At 36.2% G+C, this 18,754-nt stretch overlaps 1 protein-coding gene and 1 long non-coding RNA gene across 5 annotated transcripts in view; both read left to right on the top strand.

Moving 5' to 3' along the window:
- Positions 1-2,682, top strand: part of LOC113929592 — a 28,869-nt gene extending 26,187 nt beyond the window's left edge. Inside the window, exons 5-7 of one of the 2 annotated variants that reach the window (XR_004820100.1) lie at positions 1,140-1,353; positions 1,981-2,090; positions 2,300-2,682. This is a non-coding gene — a long non-coding RNA (uncharacterized LOC113929592). The remainder of the gene's footprint in view (positions 1-1,139; positions 1,354-1,980; positions 2,091-2,299) is intronic. The other variant, XR_004820099.1, reaches the window with a different exon arrangement.
- A 433-nt stretch (positions 2,683-3,115) lies between these two features.
- The window catches only part of JAKMIP2 (janus kinase and microtubule interacting protein 2), a 163,046-nt gene continuing 147,407 nt past the window's right edge, over positions 3,116-18,754 (top strand). For all 3 annotated transcript variants that reach the window (XM_027606594.2, XM_027606593.2, XM_027606588.2), the window contains exon 1: positions 3,116-3,414. The gene's annotated coding sequence lies outside the window, so the exon portion shown is untranslated. The remainder of the gene's footprint in view (positions 3,415-18,754) is intronic.

Below are 18,754 nucleotides of genomic sequence, written 5' to 3'. Positions count from 1 at the left end.
TTTAGAGCCAAGACCCACACCCTGTACTTTTTCAGACATCTCATAGAATCCAGAAGTCAAAATTGGAAAGGTCCCAGAAGAGGTAGACAGTCTGCTCACTGTTAGTACTACTGGAGAAGACATTCTTAGAACAAAATCAGTATTTCTGAACACCATGCATACTACCGGCGATATGCTAGATGACTTTGAATATGCATGAGCAAACGTTTCCATTTTCATAACTATGTATATTTAAAATATGTATCAGATAGACATTATGCTAATATGCATTATGCTAATAAGATAATTTGTGTAATTATCTTAGTTTTTAATCTTGAGAAATATCAAAAATATGTAACTGGACAAATAATATTCTAACAATAGCTTATATAGCCATGATTCAATGCAGAAGTTGTTGATATTTTATTTATTTACTGGTTTATTCATTCAACAAATATTTACGGATTAATATTTGTTACAGGTCAGGGACTGTTCAGAAACATAAGCAAACAAAAATCCCTGCCCTTTCATAGCTTACATTCTAGTGGAGAGAAACATAACAAAATATGTAGAAGCACAAATAAATAATATAGTATAATAGAAGATGACAAATACCATGGAAAAATAAAGCATGATTAAGAGGAGATGGCAATGGAGAGCAGGAATGAAATTTTAAAAGTATAAAAAAATATTACAAATAAAGTTAGTGTCTGTTTCAGCCCCCCAAAATGTATGATTTTGCTTTAAGTTCCTTTCTCTGAGGACACTCTTTTTACCATGCTTATTTTTATTTATATTCTACTGAAGGCAGAGACAAATTTCATTTTAAAATAACAAATAAAGTAGATTAAATAGTAAATAATTAAGTATTTTTTAAAAAAACTATTGTAAAATAATAAATACAGTGCTTCATGGATATGGTAAAAGGTGGGAGAGCATTTGAATGACTAAATTGTTTGAACACCAAACACTGTTTTCTCCCCCAGTTGATTCTGCCTTTGTTGATGGGAGGAGAGAAAACTGGAATGGCTCACCCCAACCAAGTCAGCTCTTGGTGTGAAAGATGACATGCTCCCTCACAAGGCTGGTGGGGAGGGTTGTGTCACCCAGACATGCCTGAGCTTCTACAGCCTGCAGCTTTCCTTTCTGCTTACTTATAGAACCATCTCTGTGGAGACAACAGAAGGTGAAATACAGAGGAGAACACACACAAGAAAGCAAGACAACCCATTCCTTTCTGTTGCATGACTACACTTACGTGATGCTCGTGTGGAAGTATGTGCAGACTACATAGTGGCTCAGTCTCTGGGGGGAGGCAGGAGCCACCAGCTGCACAGAGTAGGATGCCGGCTTCCCTTGGTAGAGGACCAAGAGGTAAGGCCAAGGATGGTCATGGGGTTGACTGCAGCCCTTTCCTTGACCACCTAATTATCTTCAAGTTAGTTTTGTTAGAATAAGGCCCTGGCATCAAGAGTGATCCCATCTAGGAAAAAAAAAATCTTACATTTTAATATTAATTACTTAAGAATGAGTAACAAATAATCATAGCTACCATTTATTGAACAGTTACTATGTGCTAGACACTGTGTTAATGCTCTGCATACATCATTCCGTTCAATTCTCATGGTGACTCCATGAGGTTCTATGATTATTTCCAAAAACATCGGTTCAGGGAAGTTAATTATTGTGTGTCAAGTCATATTTATAGTAAATACTGGCACCAGAAATGGATCCCAGGCTGTCTGACTCTGAAAATTACCTTAATCCTATTTGAACTTATAAATAACCCTATAGGTTAAGAACAAAGGGTATCTCCATTCCATGGAGTAGTGGCAGAAAACTGTAATGATTGGGGGGAGCAAATGTTAGTATTAGAAGGGTCAGAGTTTTCATTGTGGCCATATCATTAATTAGCTATATGAATTTGGGAAATTTATCTAAGTCCTTTAAGACTTAGAATATCCTCGACTGTCACATTTTAGAGAACTTTTCTTCTTTCAGGATCTCTCTGTCTTTGCCATCATCATCACCAACACATCTGTCATGTATTGTTTTCTCGCCTTGTCTGAATTTGCCATGCTATTTCCTCGAGCCCTTGAATTAAGTACAAGGTACTACTACTACTAGTAAACATTTATTTGCACGCTTACTACATGCCAAGGGCTATTAATGCATTATTTCATTTGCTCTTTACAACTACTGCATGAGACAAATACTAGTGTCATTTATAATTTATAGTTAGAACTAAAGAGAACTCACAAAGAACTCAAAACACTGCTGATTTTACTTTCTTTTTTCTACCTACCATCCTGACTACCAGCTGGCTTGGGAACTCCAAGGCATCCATGAAAATGGCGTCCATGAAAATGGCTTAGAATTTTCTGCAGGAAACTTAACACTCCAGGAGTTTGACATTCCAAAGGTTTGGAACTATCCACCAACTGTTGGGTGTTCCTGAGAACCATGTGGTTGCTCAAGAAATTTCTGTTCCCTCTGTGCCAACTTCCTTTTCCACAAGGGAGTGCCATATACCTCCAAGTCCTGTTCAGGGAGAGAACTGGAAAAACAGTGAGACCAAGTGACTCACTTGAGAAGAACAAGCAGAGGGTAGTGCTAAGGAATCAGACTCTTACTTTATTGTAAAGTCCAGCCACTTACTTTGCTTTTTAACAATCTTGAGTGACATTGAATAAAAGATACCATCAAGGACAAACATGTTTGGAGTAATTATAATCTCCCAGTACACGATATGATTTTCCCCATTTGTTATTATTTTTTTCTGATGGCAAATTTTAATAGGTTGTGTTGGAAAACCATAGTAAGTGCAACAAATAGCTAAGTTATTTTGTATGTTTCAGTCTTGATTTGGACTACATTTAAATGATTCTCTTCCTGTGTCTATACACCTTTGCCCCATTTTTAAAGACCCAGAGTCCAGGTAGGAGAGACCAAGAGCATCCCAGAGGGCAGCAGCACAAAACTCACTCCCCTCCAGCCCCTGTAGCTCATTTCACCCATCTCCCCTCCCCCTTAGTCTGGTGGCTCACCATTGGTCGTTGCCATGACAACCAGCAGCGGCCGGGACCGGCAGCCTCTACCGCAGCAGGGGTGGGGCTTTGGGGGAGGGGGCAGGAGAGGAGGAGCCAGAGGAGGTGTCTGCTGCAAGTTCCTGGCTGCTTCTGAGCTCACCCCATCCTCCGAGAGGGAGGAGGCAGGTGGTGATGCCGCTGCTCCGCCGCCTCGACTGCTGATGCTCTAGTGAGGCTGGAAGGGTGGTTCCTGTTCGCACCATCGCCAACCAGAGAGCGAGGGAACAAATTCCCAGCAGCAGCTGCCGATGTTGGGTTCGGAGGCTGCATCCGACTCGGTCACAAGGAAAATGGATTCAGTTTGCATCTTTCCCTCCTTTCAGCAGCTTCTCCGGGTCTCAGCATGGTGAGTAGGAGACTGTGGGGGCTATCTTCTTGGTTTAGCTGCCGGTTAATGGACCTGAGTGTACATTTGTGGCCAGCACTTGAACAATGACTCCCTCGGAGTAGGGGAGGAAGATGTGGAGACAGAGATGGGGATGGAGAGAGAGGAAGGTTGCCAGGAAGAGAGAAGTAAGAAAGCATCCGCTGTGTTTAAAAAAGAAAAAATGGTGTTCTGATTTTATCTTGAACTGGCTCAGAATGCAGACTGAGCCACTTGGTTCCTTTCCTTCCAAGCTTAGCAGCAGAATCAGGGGGTGGAAAAAGAGCTAACAAGAAATGGGTGTTATTGAAAGGACTGGTTTAATTTGCAGCTCTCACATACAGGGTTGGGCCTTCCTCAGAAACCCATTTGAGTGTCTCTTAAGCTTCCTGGCCTAATTATGAGGTGATTTTGCTTATTTCCTTTATCGCTAAGAAAAGGTGGCCTCAGAATTTAGCATTCTATTTCATATTCTAATGTACTCTTGTTGAGAAACCATTTGCTGGATGGAGTTTGATTTTTAGTAGGTAGATGTGATTGTGAACATACAAATGTATATCCTATGGGTATGCATATCATATATACACATGTTTCTTAGCATAAGTAGTCATTTATGAAATATATTTATATGCTTACTGCGCTCTGCAATCATATTTATGGGTTATAAATGCCCTTGCATGCTTGGAGGTAATTGCATATTTTTGAAACTGTGCTTCTGGTTTGTATTATTCATTGGCTTCATTTGGATTAATGTGAGATTTATTCTTGTTATTGTCCCTTAGTTTCATTGTGACCAATTAGGACAGATGCCTATCATTTAATCTGTATCGTAGTACTAGATGCAAATTCATAGCCTGCCTCTTTTCTTTATTTTTAATTGGTTTTGCCAGGGTGGGGGGGGGTGACTTGAGAGCCCTGAATTTACAATGATGGGAAAGGGAGGTGCCTTGAGGTGTTATTTTGTGTTCAGCCTCTTGCCAAGTGAATGTTGAAACAAATCAGTTTTCTCGAAATTCTGCTCCATCCCTTTCATGTTTGTGCCTTGTGTCCCAGGAAGCACACATGAGCTGGAAGGTGAGATGCATTCATTTTATCTGATAGTGCTGCTTGCTATTTGGTCTTCATTCCTTCAGTATCCAGGCACCATTTTACAGTTCTCTCAAATGTTGTATTATGGGTCACTTCTTTAGGTGGTTAAGTAGGAAAGTGGGAATGTTTTGAAAATCTAGGTGTTCCCAAGTACCTTAGCTATTTCCAAATTAGCCTGCTTATACAATGAAATGAAACAAGAGAGTGAGCCCAAAATGGGGGGCTGTTGTAGTTTACAAATGCTTACTAGGATCTGCTTGACCTTTTATTATGTCAAGGCTTTAAGGCAGCTCAGGAGACTGAAGATGCCTAAGATGAGTAGGGTACAGGACTCCACTACTACCCAGGAGAATGGATTTAATTAAATTAAAGCCAGAAAAATCCTTGCAGGTAAAAGTGTATTTATTACATTCATCATATGGACTAGTTTTATCCATCGATCTCTTCTCAAACATATCATTGTCAGTGCAAACATTTTTTATAATGTAAAGTAACATTTTTTATCTTAATCTTGCGTTTTATTTTACACACTGCCCCTTCTTCATTTTAAATTTTTACATGTATTTGAATGAAGTTTATAGTTTTAATTTCTCAGAGAATAGATGTTCTATTTGGTTTATATATAGGAAGACTTAATGGGAAGAATGGATTTAATATGCTCACGGAATATTGTATATTATATAGATTGACAACTCTGTAAAGTCATGCCTAATTATAACTAAATAAAGTAGAGCAAGGAAAGAAGTACTGGGCTTATATGTCACATAAAATTTTTATGACACACTGCATCCTAAATCTTTTAATGATTACTTTTGACTTCCAAAAATTAAAATTTCAGATATATCTATAATAAGCTTTAAAAAATAAAGACACATTTAGTTGACCCTGTTTCATGCAATGAATACAGCTATCTTGGGGCTTTGTTTTATTTCCTTTGTGTTGAGTTTTCATTGGGTTGTGGTTTTATAGGTGAAGTTGGTACAGTTTAGGCAGAGGCCAATGACTGTAGGCTGTCAGCACAGAACTATCAGTAGTAGCATGTTTTACCTATGTGGTCAGACCCGGATGGGAATCTTAGACCTAGTGTTGGATCCCACAGCTTAAGACAATTTTATGGCCTTTCCTAAGGGGCCACACAAAAGTGAAGTGTGTTTAAAGGACGACAAGTTGTATTCTCTAACAAAGGATAAGGAGACTAGAATTATTTCATTAGGAGAAGAGAAAATTAAGAGATGACAATCATTTGTTTCAGAAGAGCTGGGGGTTGTTTGGAACCTAAAATATAGTCAATGCGCTTCAACTTCATTAGGAAGAATGAGGACTACAGATACAGGATGTGGAACTTCCTGATAGCAAATTTGTGTTGTCAACTGGGCAACCAGATAAAGCAGTGCATTCTTCTTTCATCAAAACCTCTGAGAGTATGACCTAGACATGCATTTATTTGGGATGGAGTAGGCTAGATTCTTTCTCAAAAACTTCTCTGGCTTTTTCCAGTGTAAATTGCCCATTTTAGAGTGTGCTTTGGTTGTTTAATATCTGGTACTTCTAGATCTATAACAGTAAGGCTCTATTTTGCAATGGGCTTCTAAGTTACAGAATTTGGATATTTTTAAAGAATTTCATTGACCATCTGCTTGGAAAATATATGTTATCTTGTCACGATGTAGGGAACTGAACACTGGCCTCTTCGTAAGAGTCCTTTTTCAGCAACTTTTGGAATGTGATGTTTAACAGCCCTATTAAAATTATTCCCTTTTGTATGGCTAATTTTGAAAACTAAAATGGGGTTGAGTGGGGTCTAGATACAAAATAATTCAAGAGCCATAAGGTGATGTCAGAAAGAACAAAGTATATGAAGGATACTTGTGAGTTGTTGTTTAAATGTATTGTTTAGCAATATTCTAATTTAATTAATTCTCAATTTCTCAAACACTGTCTTGGAAATGCCATTCTTATTGGAATATTAAATATTTTGACTGGCATTTAAACTTCAGTAAAATTTGTTTTAATTGAAGTAAAACATACATTATCTAATTCCTCACTTTGTGATAGGATGTTCCTTATTTCTTCAAGTGACCTCAGAACATATTTCAATTTCATGTACATGCTTCTACTCTCCATCAGGATGACTTAGAAAAGACAAAACCATGTTCTGCATTTCTCATAGGTTCATCAAAGGATTAGTTCTTTGTTTTCCATGATTGTAACCTAAAAGAAAACCGAATTTATCATGGAAGTTTCAACATAACTCAACATTCTGTTTTTTTCTGAAATAAATAAACCAGATTTATACTTGAGTGTTACTATGAGAGGTCAGTTATAATTCCTCCTGTTTTATACCCCAAGTATTACTCTATCAATTAAAAATGTATTTTTACACAAGAGCAATCAGTCATATAATCAAACTATTTGTAGAGCTCTTATATGACTAGAACAATTTGCATATCCTAGCAACATAGGATTTCCTTGGGGTATATAAGATATACAGATGTGAAAACAATACAGTTGTAATAAGTACCACCATTATGCCTTATTAATATAATCTTTTGTAGTTCTCAAAGTCATTTTACATTCTTTCTTTCTCATCCAATATTCCCCCAAATTCTGTCATGCCAGGAAAACTGTGTCATCATAACTATTTTAAATAAGTGGAAACAGGCTCAGAGAAGTTAGACTTGTCCAAGTTTGGGTTTGGTAAATGGTCTAATTGGACCTGGATTCCAAATCCCATGAGCCCAAATCTGCCATGTTAGAACATTTAACATATTATCTTGCTAATTAGAATTTTAAAACATCAAATATAGTAAATCTGCATTAAATGTGACTCATTTTATTTGAATTTTTATTTGAATATGTCAGGTGTCATGATTTGCTCTTTGATCGTGTTGAATTGCTAATAGACTAAATGTATGCTTAGGGTATCAACCTCTGCCCCCCACGCAAAAATGCTGCACACAAAAATTTCGGAGAAAAGTTGGGATTCTTGATATTTTGGAAAAGCACAGAAGCATTGTCTGGGAAAAATCAGAACTTCGTTGGATTGAGGTGCCCTTATTTTACAGCTAAGTATTGTCTTTATTTTTTGTGACGTCCAGGTTAGGAGGTAACATAATTTTTTTCTGTGCTTAGGACCAAATTAAGATTCCTATAGATCCTGGACCTTGAAAAAAACTCAGCCATACCTCCTACCTATATGTCCTAAGCATCTTTTCACCTACATGTTCTTAAAATTAAAAATGATATTAAATCATTAAATAGTATACATCAGGGGGTGCCGGAAACCTCTTGGTTTGATCTCAGGTTCTGAAATTGAGCCCCTCTTCATGTTCTATGCTTACTGGGAAGTCTGCTTCTCTCCCTCTCCTTTTGCCCCTCCCCCTGCTTGTGCGGCCCATACTCACTCTCTCTGTCTAAAATAAATAAATAAATCTATAAAAATAAAAAAGTTGTACATCAGTTCAGCAACTTTCTAATATTTTCCCTAGGCAAATGCTTTTACACTTTTCTGAAATTTCAAAAAGTTTAATACTTTTCTCCAAAAATATTCTTTTTTTTTTTTTGGTGTCTTTCTTGTTTTGCTAATGCGCTAGGCACATACTCTGTGTCTGACTATTTGGCAATTCAGCACTGGCCAAAGAGCAAATTATGCCATCTGAACTATCATTCCACATTTGGGAAGTGTCCTTTAAAATTAATTAGCTTGCAGTACACATGAGATCTGTCACACTAAAGACATCCTGCTTTAAATCAATATTCACCAATACAATTAAATTTTATCTTTTAAAGGTTTTTTTTCACATTTAAAAAATACATCATTGTAAGAAACAAAAAAAAAGGTTATACAGAAATGTATAAAAAGAAAAGAAAAAATCAAAAAGGAAATCACGCATGAGCCTGCCATCAAGAAATAATTACTGTTAGCATTTTGGAAAATTTCCTTCTAGATTTTTTTTTACATGTGAATATAAACACACTCAGACATACAATTTCATTAATGGGAGCATACTCAAAGCGTTGTTTTGCAGTTCTTTTACTTTATATAAGGTGACTGTCATTCCATGTCAACGAAATATGTCTCTACTAAATTTTTAATCTCTTTTTTCCCTGATGATTCAAGATGTTTTTTTCCCCACTTGGGGGTCTTTATACTTTGTTTTAAATACTTGTCATGACACAGGTAGATCCTGCTTGGTTTACAGCAGCTGTGGGTCAAACATTATTTTCAGGAAATCTGAGCTCTGTTAGCCTGACCTGACACTACATCTCACAATGGGTATTAAATTAACCTTGGTTATCTCTTGTATGCTCATAATGAGTGAGTTTTAAGCCCAAGTCAATGAAATCTTTGTCTGAATCACAGAAAATGTCATCAAATGCATGCATAAGCACACAAACAAGCAAAAAAACAAAAATAAATTTCTTTCAGATTTTTGTCATTTTTCCTCAGTATGGTAGTGGCATCCTACAGCCTTAACCTCTGTGTCCCAGTCAAATCCTCAATGAAAGCATATTTATTTATTTTATTTATTTATTTTTATTTTATTTTTTATTTTTTTTTAGAGATAGAACGAGCACACGAGCGGAGGGGCAGAGGGAAAAGGAGAGAGAGAGAATCCCAAGCAGATGCCACACTGAGTGAGGAGCCCAAGGTGGGGCTCTGTCTCACAACCCCTCCCCAGCTCACACATCTTGGCAATCTCCCTCAAAAAAATAAAATAAAAGGCCAGTCATCTGACTCTTCCCCTTTTAATATATGAATGGTTGGAATCTCCTTATACTTTAAGGAGAGCTTTAAATATAACTCTTTGGAGAGGTTTTCTTAAGTGTATCTTCATTATTATCCTCTGCACCCTGTGGGTTTCCTTCATAGCATTTATCAAAGTTGTAATTATAGAGCTCTTTATTTTCTTACTTGATTTTCCTTACCCTTCAGTAGTTTGTAAGCTCTATGAGGGCAGAAAATGAAACCACTAATGACAAATCTCATAGCACAACATATATGCTTGATTAATGTTGGTTGACTGGATGGATGGATGGATGGATGGGTGGATGGATGGTTGGTCTCCTGAAGGACCTCTGCCCTATGGCTTTCCACTGTTAGTTCTTTGGATAGTGATTATTCATCTTTTTATTTTGGCTGTAAAAACAAAGTGGATTGTATTCATATCTGTGACATTCTCAGGATTCTAAGATTCTGATAAAGGGAAATCAAATTCTTAAAGGCAATAAATCACAACACTTTAAAAATCCCTAATTAAAACTTGTTCACTACGTGCTATGACATAAATAAGAAAAGCTGGGAACATTTCTGTGGCTCCTTTTATTCCCTTTCAAAACTAAATTGCAAGTCAGAAATAATGACACCACCGGTAAGGAAATACCTTTGGATTCACTGAATTTATTAAAGTAAATTAGTAATTTATTTATTATTAACATCAAATTACATGATCCACACTCACAGTTATTTTGCTATTCTGGGAATCCACTCTAGTAAATTCACTAATGGTAAATAAATCATCCCTTCATTTCTGTATCCAGAAATTAAGACTAAACAGAAATGGAAGTAATAATCTTACTCAAAAGATAAATTAAGGCAGCATTTTGCTTTCATGGAAGTTCAGAAACTTAAGTATGAGGTAGAAGTCTTTGTTCCCTTTCTTTGTTTAAATCTAAATCAAGGTCATTTACTGCAATGCTTGAAATTCTGGAGTCTAACTGCAGCAAAAATATACATTGAAAACCAAGTCTGACTAAGTTTAGTTGACACTATTTGGTCAGAAAACAATTCGCTGGTTATTTTCAAGAAGGAAATTTGCTGAGATCATTGGGACTCTAAAAAAGCTTTGTGAGCATGTGCTCAAGAAAAAAGGGTGATATTTTCCTCATGGCTTCTGTTCCAAACTGGAAATATGCCCCTGGAAAATGCTACCAGTATAACGACAATGGAAAATGTAAACCAAGCAAATGTTTCTTACCCACATTCCTTATCTGGTCCTTTCTTGTGCAGCATTTCATGGAGAGAGTTACCTTCCAAAAATAAGCTGAGTTCATACTCTGTGGTCATTACTGATCCATATTGTGTCCCATAAACTATTCTTAGGTCAGATATACCTACTTTAAACATATTTTCCAGAACAAAAGCCACTTTTTTTAATGCAAGGATGCTGATGAAAACAACTAGTCAGAATGCTTATTAAATGAGTACCATTCTGTACTCATGGGTGCCATTCTACCAACGAGCCATTAAAAGAATAGCAAGACAATTGACAATAATTTTTTATATGACAAACCCCAACCTGGAGGTGTACAAAAAAATCAACACTCTGAATTCTCATGAGAATTCTCAAAATTCTGCTAATTGGTACTGATAAGACAGAGAGAAGGATCTAGGTGTTTTGAAGATATTATAGATCCCAAATTTGCTTTCTTATGAATTTCCTAGCTAATTCAGATTATGAAGATGCGGACTCTGGAATTACTGGGGTTTCTCCATCACCTGCTCTGCTCTGGTTACCTAGACCTAGAATTACTCCCACTCCCCTAGTTCAGTCTCTGTCGCCTACATTGTTAAGGAGGAATTTAAGTGGCAATTAAGTTAACCATAAAATGAATTTTACATTTTAGAAAATATATGATTTTGATTTCTTAAGGAAAACATTTGAATTATGATTTACTTTTATTTTTAAAACACTTCATTGAATAAAAGCATCTACAAAGTATAGAATTTATAATGTTTTGAGCCAGATGCCTAAAACATCAGCAATCATTAAAAATAAACCCTAGCTTTTAAAAAATGAAGGAACAAGGAACCCCTTACCTTAGTTAGTTTTACGTAGAAGGAACATTTTAGTCACCTTGCTCTCTTCTTACCTAGACTGTGCACATTTGGGGATCCACTAGGTGCAGTGCTACACTCTGAAACCAGGAAAATAGCCTGGTATATGGGAAATTGATTCTTCCACCATTGTGTGACCATTAGGTTTTTATCCCTATAGATTTAAATGAGTCCAGTCTCTAAATGCATGCTTAAACATGCTTGATTCATACCAATGCTTTTGTTTGGACAAGTTTGACTGCACATACTGTCCAATCTCTTTTAACTGTAATATATGATTTCATATTTTTCTCCTTTCACTTTATTTACATTTTTTGAAATCAGACCTAAATGGCTCTGGAAGGTAGTAAAGAGGCAAGATTAATATTGCTAGTCAGTCACTGGTCATTTGCTTACTGAACTTTCACTAATATTTGTATAGTTGGAAAACATTAACTGTCTAAATTTATTTTATGTGATCGTCTTGCTTTGAAACATCGATCTTTAGCTGTATAGTTAACTGTAATCTAAGCAGAATTGATCCATTCTTAGTTCATATGGTGCCATCACTTACCACATTCTTGATGTCCTTAAATGCTGTTTGACTAACAAAAGGATCTTTATGACAGAGAGGAGTAGATAAAATAGTGGAAAAGCATTTTGTTCGGGAGACTGTCGTTTTGCAAAGAAGCCTGAGTCAATCTGAAAAAATTTTCAGACTTGATGCTGACTCGTCTCTATTCTTTAGAATTGGGGATATCCATCATTTAAAATTTTCTTTATAATTCAAGTAAAACAGTTTATTCCAGCAATGAATGAGATAACCCTGACCCTCTTAATAACATGCATATCTGACATGCTCTGAGTAGAACAAGAATGAAAAGGAGAAAACAGAACAACTTACTTTTTCTAAGTCATCCACAAAAAGAGAAGAGCTGTATTGAGTACCTATTCTGTATCTATTAGACTGTTTTCATCCATGTCCATTTTTGCAATCCTCACAACAGAGGCATTGTTCTTCCCACTTTGCAAGAGGAAAATGAAGCTTGGATAGGTTAAATTTCTTAGCCAAAGTCATTCAGTTAGTGAGTTTGGAGTTGAGATTGAAGTAAGATCTATCTGATTTTATAGCACAGTAGTTCAAAGCTGGAGCCTGTGGACTGGTCCCAGCTCAGGGAAGTGTTTGTAAACATGTGTAAAGTGCTTGTAAACAACAATCTGTGCTTCCAGCCCAGTATTTTTAAAAACACACTTTTATCCTCAGATTATATTATTTTAACATTTTTAAAAACACCTGAGTATCTGCCTCCTCTTAGAAAGTAAGAAAATCTGGGGCACCTGGGTGGCTTAGTCGGCTAAGTGGCTGACTCTTCTTGATTTTGGCTCAGGTCATGATCTCCGGGTCCTGGGACTGAGCCCTATATGGGGCTCCACACTCAGTGGGGAGTCTGCTTGAGGATTTCTCTCCCTCTCTCTCTGCCTCTCTCTCTATCTCTCAAATAAGTAAATAAATCTTTAAAAAAAAAGAAAATGTGGCATCACTAGGTCCACATCTCCTCATGACAAACACATCTGGAGTTGGGTAATGGGTGTTCTTCCTGGTGAGTCTTGTGCTCTATATAGTGTGTGCTTCATTGACCCCCAAGCCTCCTGCCCCTTCACTTGATTCACTTTAACTCTTTGGCACTTGAGACAGTTGGGGTCTTAACTCTTATTTAGCCCATTTTCATTTCACTACACCATGTTGTTTCCAGTAAAACATGGTTTTGTTCTTCAGGGAAACATCCAGATTTCATTAATATAGAAGCTGAAAATGTAAAAAATGACCCAGCAGATAAGCATTTGATAAAAATAAACTATCTCTGTGAACTTTAATGCTGGTTTTTGGGCAATCACAATAACACAATGATAATTTGCAACTTCAAGTGTTTCCTTTTATGCCCCAACAATTATTCAACATTTTTATAATTAGTAAGCTAAGGCATTTTTTTCACAATATGTATTTAAAACTTTTATAAGTTACAAAGAACTTTTGATACTTCAAATTCTCACAGACATACAAGTAGAGAATATGTTGTATATTATGTTACATTATTTGATATTATATTATATTATTTATAATCATCCTAAGAGTAAAGTTCAAAGTGTCTACCTGTGCTTAGTTAGCATCACCTAATGACTAATTGAAAAGTATGGAGCTCAAATCCAGATTTCTTTACTTCAGAAATTTTTTTCTGTTAAGATCCATCCCCAAACAACCAAATGATACGTCAGTCACATGAATCAGGGCCAAAGAATTATGACATGATCTGACTTGGCCTCTAAGCCCTAATTCAGGTGCTAAGTAACTTAAGGTCTTTTGGTTCTTCCTCCCAGGTTCTTCTTTTCACATATAATCCTAGGTGTGTGTGTCTTTATCTGGAAACAACTAAATAAATCAAGAGCTTTGGGCAGGGGTATGAATAAATAGTTCCCACGTGTGTATCATCATCACCATCATCACTAACACTACAAGAGCTTAAGTGAAGTTCCTCAAAATAGAGAGCATTCAGAGACTCCAATAATTAGCCCTCATCCCTGTCCAAAAGGAACTTACATTTTTATAAGGAAAAAGGGTCAAATTTAATAGAATGTTAGCACCTGTTAACACACAAGAATGTATAACTAGCCCCACCGTTGCCAGCAGAAGTCTGCTCTGTTTTTTGTGAAGTGACTACTATAGCTTCTAGCTAATAAGCCTGAACTCTGGATGCACATGCTGATGAGGATGGTTTTGAATCAATATTTAATCCTACCTTTCTCTCCCAAGGTATATATCTTTCATTTGATGAGCCAAATGTAATAATGCTCCCATTAACAAATAAAAATTATTGAGGCATATTGATCTACATTTTAGACTGAATTTGGATTTAAAAATGTCTAAAAAATTTACTTTCAGAACATATTTTGACATTAACGTCAGTGGTTACTCTGTTGTTTTTTGTTTTACTACTTTGCCTAGATGCCAAGCATTGCACTAAAGTCATCCCATACCCCGCACCAACATGCTCTCTAGAAAGTAACAGTATTCCTATTTTATACAAAATGAAACTAAGGTTTACTGAGATAAAGCAATGTAACCCTGTCTCAAGATTATCTAACTAGTGACTGATGGAAGCGGACTCTGAACCCAAGTATGCCAGATTCCCATCCCAGGTCGCTCTTAACTGTTATGCTAATTAGTTCCCTTTTGTAATGGAAATTTGTGCTCCTGAAAATTAAAGCGAAGAGAAAGGCAAATATATTTTAATGTTATTGTTGTTGTTAAATATTAATCAAGACCCAATTCTTGCTAAGTAAAGGATGGCAACACTGCAAAAATGTATATTCAAGAACAAAGTCCATATAACCAGTTTCCTCAGTGAAGAAAGAAAACAAGGGAGGGATGGAATGAATCCCAGTCCTATTATAAACCATGTAGAGATTTTGTGTTTAAGTAACTATTTGATCATGCATGAGTTGTGTGTATGTGTACAATATAGTATGGGATTCTCTTTTTAAAGCAAAATTTTAAATAGGCATTAAATGTATTTTAATAAAAGAAAATTACCTACTTTTCTTTCCTCCTTTTTTCAAGTAATAAAGGAGCAAGAAAATATTTTGTGCTGTGTTTTCCACAGTTCTGTAAACTATGAACATTTTCTTTTCCTCTAAAGAGATTCAGAGAGCAGTTTTACAGGAATTTATCTCTGGAAATAAAATCCCCAAGTGCAAAATAGACTGAGCAGCACAAATCTCAGAACTTAATGCTATGAACAATACAGTTTCTGTGCTTTTATAGTTCATGGTGCTAAAATTCATGCAACTGAAGACTTTTTTGTTTCAATTTTTGCTTATAGTAAATAGCAGGAGTTTTGACAAGAATAGGTTTGGATGACAAAACACTGAAACCTTGATTTATTTGTCTCTGTATAGATCCAGTATATGACAAAGTAACTGTGACCTATCCCAGCTGTGGAATACAATGAGGCCCTTCAAACAGTATGTTGGAGAAAAAGGTTTAGTAACATAGGACAATATGTAAGATATGTCTTTTAAGTTAAAAGCTCAAAAATCAAAAGAGGGAATTTGATCCCAATTTTATGAAAAGAGAAAAAAATATGCAAACACATATATGTTTTTTAAAAGACTAAAATAGTGTACATCAAAATATTAACAAGAATGAATTCTGGGTGGTGACTTTATGAAAAATTTCTTCATTGAGTTTTTTATGATTTCCAAATTTACTAAAATGTATTTTACTTATTTAATTAGCAAAATGTGAATTTTTTAAATGACAGATTTTGTCATCAAAATCGGTAAAACATCCATAAACCCAAATATTTAACTATCTGAAGTGACTCTGCAGGGCTTCTGGAACATGGAAAATTTGCTCTCTCTGCGTCACAGGTTCCAAACTGGTGTCCACATACAACAACAATGTTCTGGTGAGCCGCAGAGAGAAGGGAATGGCTAAGAGAACGGGATGCAGGCTCTCTACACAAAATACCCACTGCGTGTCCTCCTCCTAAAGTTTTGAGAACAAGATCGTGTCACAAAATAGTTTGAAAACTCAGTGATATAATTGATAAAGTTGATATTCTATGTGCCAAATATCTAATTTCTTTAAGAGCTAAATTTTTCAATTTTCACTTGGATATTCATCATCTTATTGTCATAGCCTTGAGTGGTTTTAGTTCACAGTAGTTTATTAGACTCAGTATTAATAGGACAGAACTCCAAGCTTAACTCCATGTGATTCAGTCATAATTCATTTTTATTGGAAACCTTGAATAAGGATTATTATAGCATTCTTTTTTTAAAGATTTATTTATTTATTTATTCTAGGGAGAGAGAGAGAGAGAGAGAGAGAGAGTAAGTGAGAATGTGAGCTGGGTGAGGGGCAGAAGAAGAGAGAGAATCCTCAAACAGACTACCCCCTGAGTGCGTAGCCCGACGCTGGGCTCCATCCCAGGACCCTGAGATCATGATCTGAGCCGAAATCAAGAGTGGGACGGTCAACCGACTGAGCTACCTTGGTGCCCCTAGATTTTGTATTTTAATATTATGTGAGCAAACCTATCTCAGTGATGAATCTTAAGGTAACTCAAATATCTTGTTTCTTATGTGAATTACTAAGTAATGGTTACCTATTTTTCTTCATGACATCACCTGGTAAACCTGTTCAATTAAAAACTAGGGATATATTTGAATATTTTGAATTAAAATGGAACTTGAATATTTTCTTCAAACTGAATGCAAATGAGTGTTCTTTAGATTTGTGATCAGGTTTTTAATACAAAGAAATATTTAAATTTAAAAATAATTCTAATACCTATGATGTATTCTCTCAGTTAGGTGTATATGTGGAGGAGTAGAGAGTGGGAAATCTACAAAGATGAGTACGACTCATTCTTAAAAGTATATAGTAAAGCAGTAAGCACTTAGACACTAAAATCATGCCAAGAGACACAGCGACTTTATCAGAATATAAGAACATTTGCAAATTGGGTATCAAACATGTGAACATCTAACCAAGAAAACTTGGTTAAGAACATCAGTCAAGGAGCACAAATGAAGAAAGGCAACAAATTCATGAAGATTGAGTGTATGGACCTGGAAGTGTGGGAGGGTCATCGTACTCTGCCTTTTCCTTGAAGTTAAAAAAGAATGTTACAGCGACAGGGAATCAAGCCACTACTGGCCTTTATCAGAGAGTAATGCAGAGTGTGGATTTTCAAAATGAAGCAAAACAAAACCACATAAACCAGGCACTTTGCAGCAAATATTTTCTTGCTGGACTCAGTATTCCAGCATACCTGGAGCTTTTTCACTTGGGATGTATCAGGAAAGAGACCATAAGACAAGTATAGAATGACTGTTAAATCCTGAAGAGAAAATTATGAATGGCTTTCTAAAGTTTTTTTTTTTCCTGTTTGAACCCTTCCTGGCAGTCAATCTAATGGGGCGATGTGCACAGTAAGTATTGGGAAACATGTTAGATACACTGATTCCAGTTACAGTCAAGGGGCTCTTTTCATTATTATCTTTTTCTGTATTTAATGCATAAAAACCATCCCAGAAAATGAGGAAAAATATAAATCCAGAGGGGAAAGGTCATTGAGTATTTGATGAGAGTATTGATTCTGATTCGCCTGCCTTCACATTGGTGTTTTCCCTTTTTTGAGCTGTGATTATTGCTACTCCAACCTCTGTATTAAATAATCTGTAAATTTTCTCCCTTTCTGTGTGTAGTCAAATGCCACTCAGGCAGAAACCTATAAAACCCTAGCAAATCTCTTAAACTCCTTATTTCCCTGTAAGTAAAAGGAAAGTCATGGGCTAGATTACATGACTATTCTAGCTGGAAACCTAAAGGTTTAGGAGTCTGTGACTGCCCATCATGTTTTCTTTCAGTCCTGTGTCATAATGAATGCTTCCCAAGATAATATAGCAGTATTGGCTTTTGATCATTCTCCTCCTTCAGTGTGTGTGTGTGTGTGTGTGTGTGTGTGTGTGTGTGTGTGTGTGAGAGAGAGAGAGAGAGAGAGAGAGAGAGAGAGAGAGAGAGAGATGTTGACATTCAACTCAGGAAACAACTCATTAAATCCAAGCCATACAGCTTAAAAGACATATAATTTGGTATGCTGCCGGACTAATTAGTCAGTCCAGGGCATAAAGGCACTGTGTTTACTTTTTCTTGATTTCAACCCAGATGCTTCATCCAATAATTGCCAATATTCAAGCACAAGGTAAATGATTGATTGACAGAGATGTTATTGAGAGGGTTTCTAGCTTATTTAAAGGGTTATATTTGATTATATTTAAGGTCTCTTTCCATTCGACATTATGAATGTGTGGTAAATAGACCCCTCAGGCAGGAACATTCTCTGGTGCGTAAAATATTTGCTCTCACACATTTGGAAAGTCACTTTCTAGATTTTTCTTTTTAGAGACCATGTTGGAAGCCCAGTTGGCTTTTGTGTGGTATTTATTTTTTATCTTTATTTATTTATTTGTTTGTTTGTTTTTTGTGGGCAGCAAAGCAAGGTTTATTGTACGATAGCAGAGTGTTAATACAAAGCTCCCAAGGAGGGAGGGGACCCAAGAGGGTTGCCCAACATTTGTGTGATATTTTAATCAAGGTATAAATAGAGCTGTACTTGAAAGAAAAAATCAAATGAAAGGATACAGGATTATCTCTTTTATTCCCTTCCATTTTTCAGGACATGTTTTGCTGTTGTAAAAAAATTAGAGAATCCCTTGACTTGACAAAGATTCTTTTCCCACAGTTTTGTATGCGAGTATTGTTTAAGTATTTTTTTAGGATGAACCGTTGTGCCGCTGTGAAAGCACAAACCTGGGATTCAGAAATCCCAAGTCTAATCTCTGCTTAGC

The sequence above is a fragment of the Zalophus californianus genome, chromosome 5 (genome assembly GCF_009762305.2).
Source record: "Zalophus californianus isolate mZalCal1 chromosome 5, mZalCal1.pri.v2, whole genome shotgun sequence".
In the NCBI taxonomy this organism is placed as follows: Eukaryota; Metazoa; Chordata; class Mammalia; order Carnivora; family Otariidae; genus Zalophus; species Zalophus californianus.
This window is presented reverse-complemented; position numbering and strand designations above follow the sequence as displayed.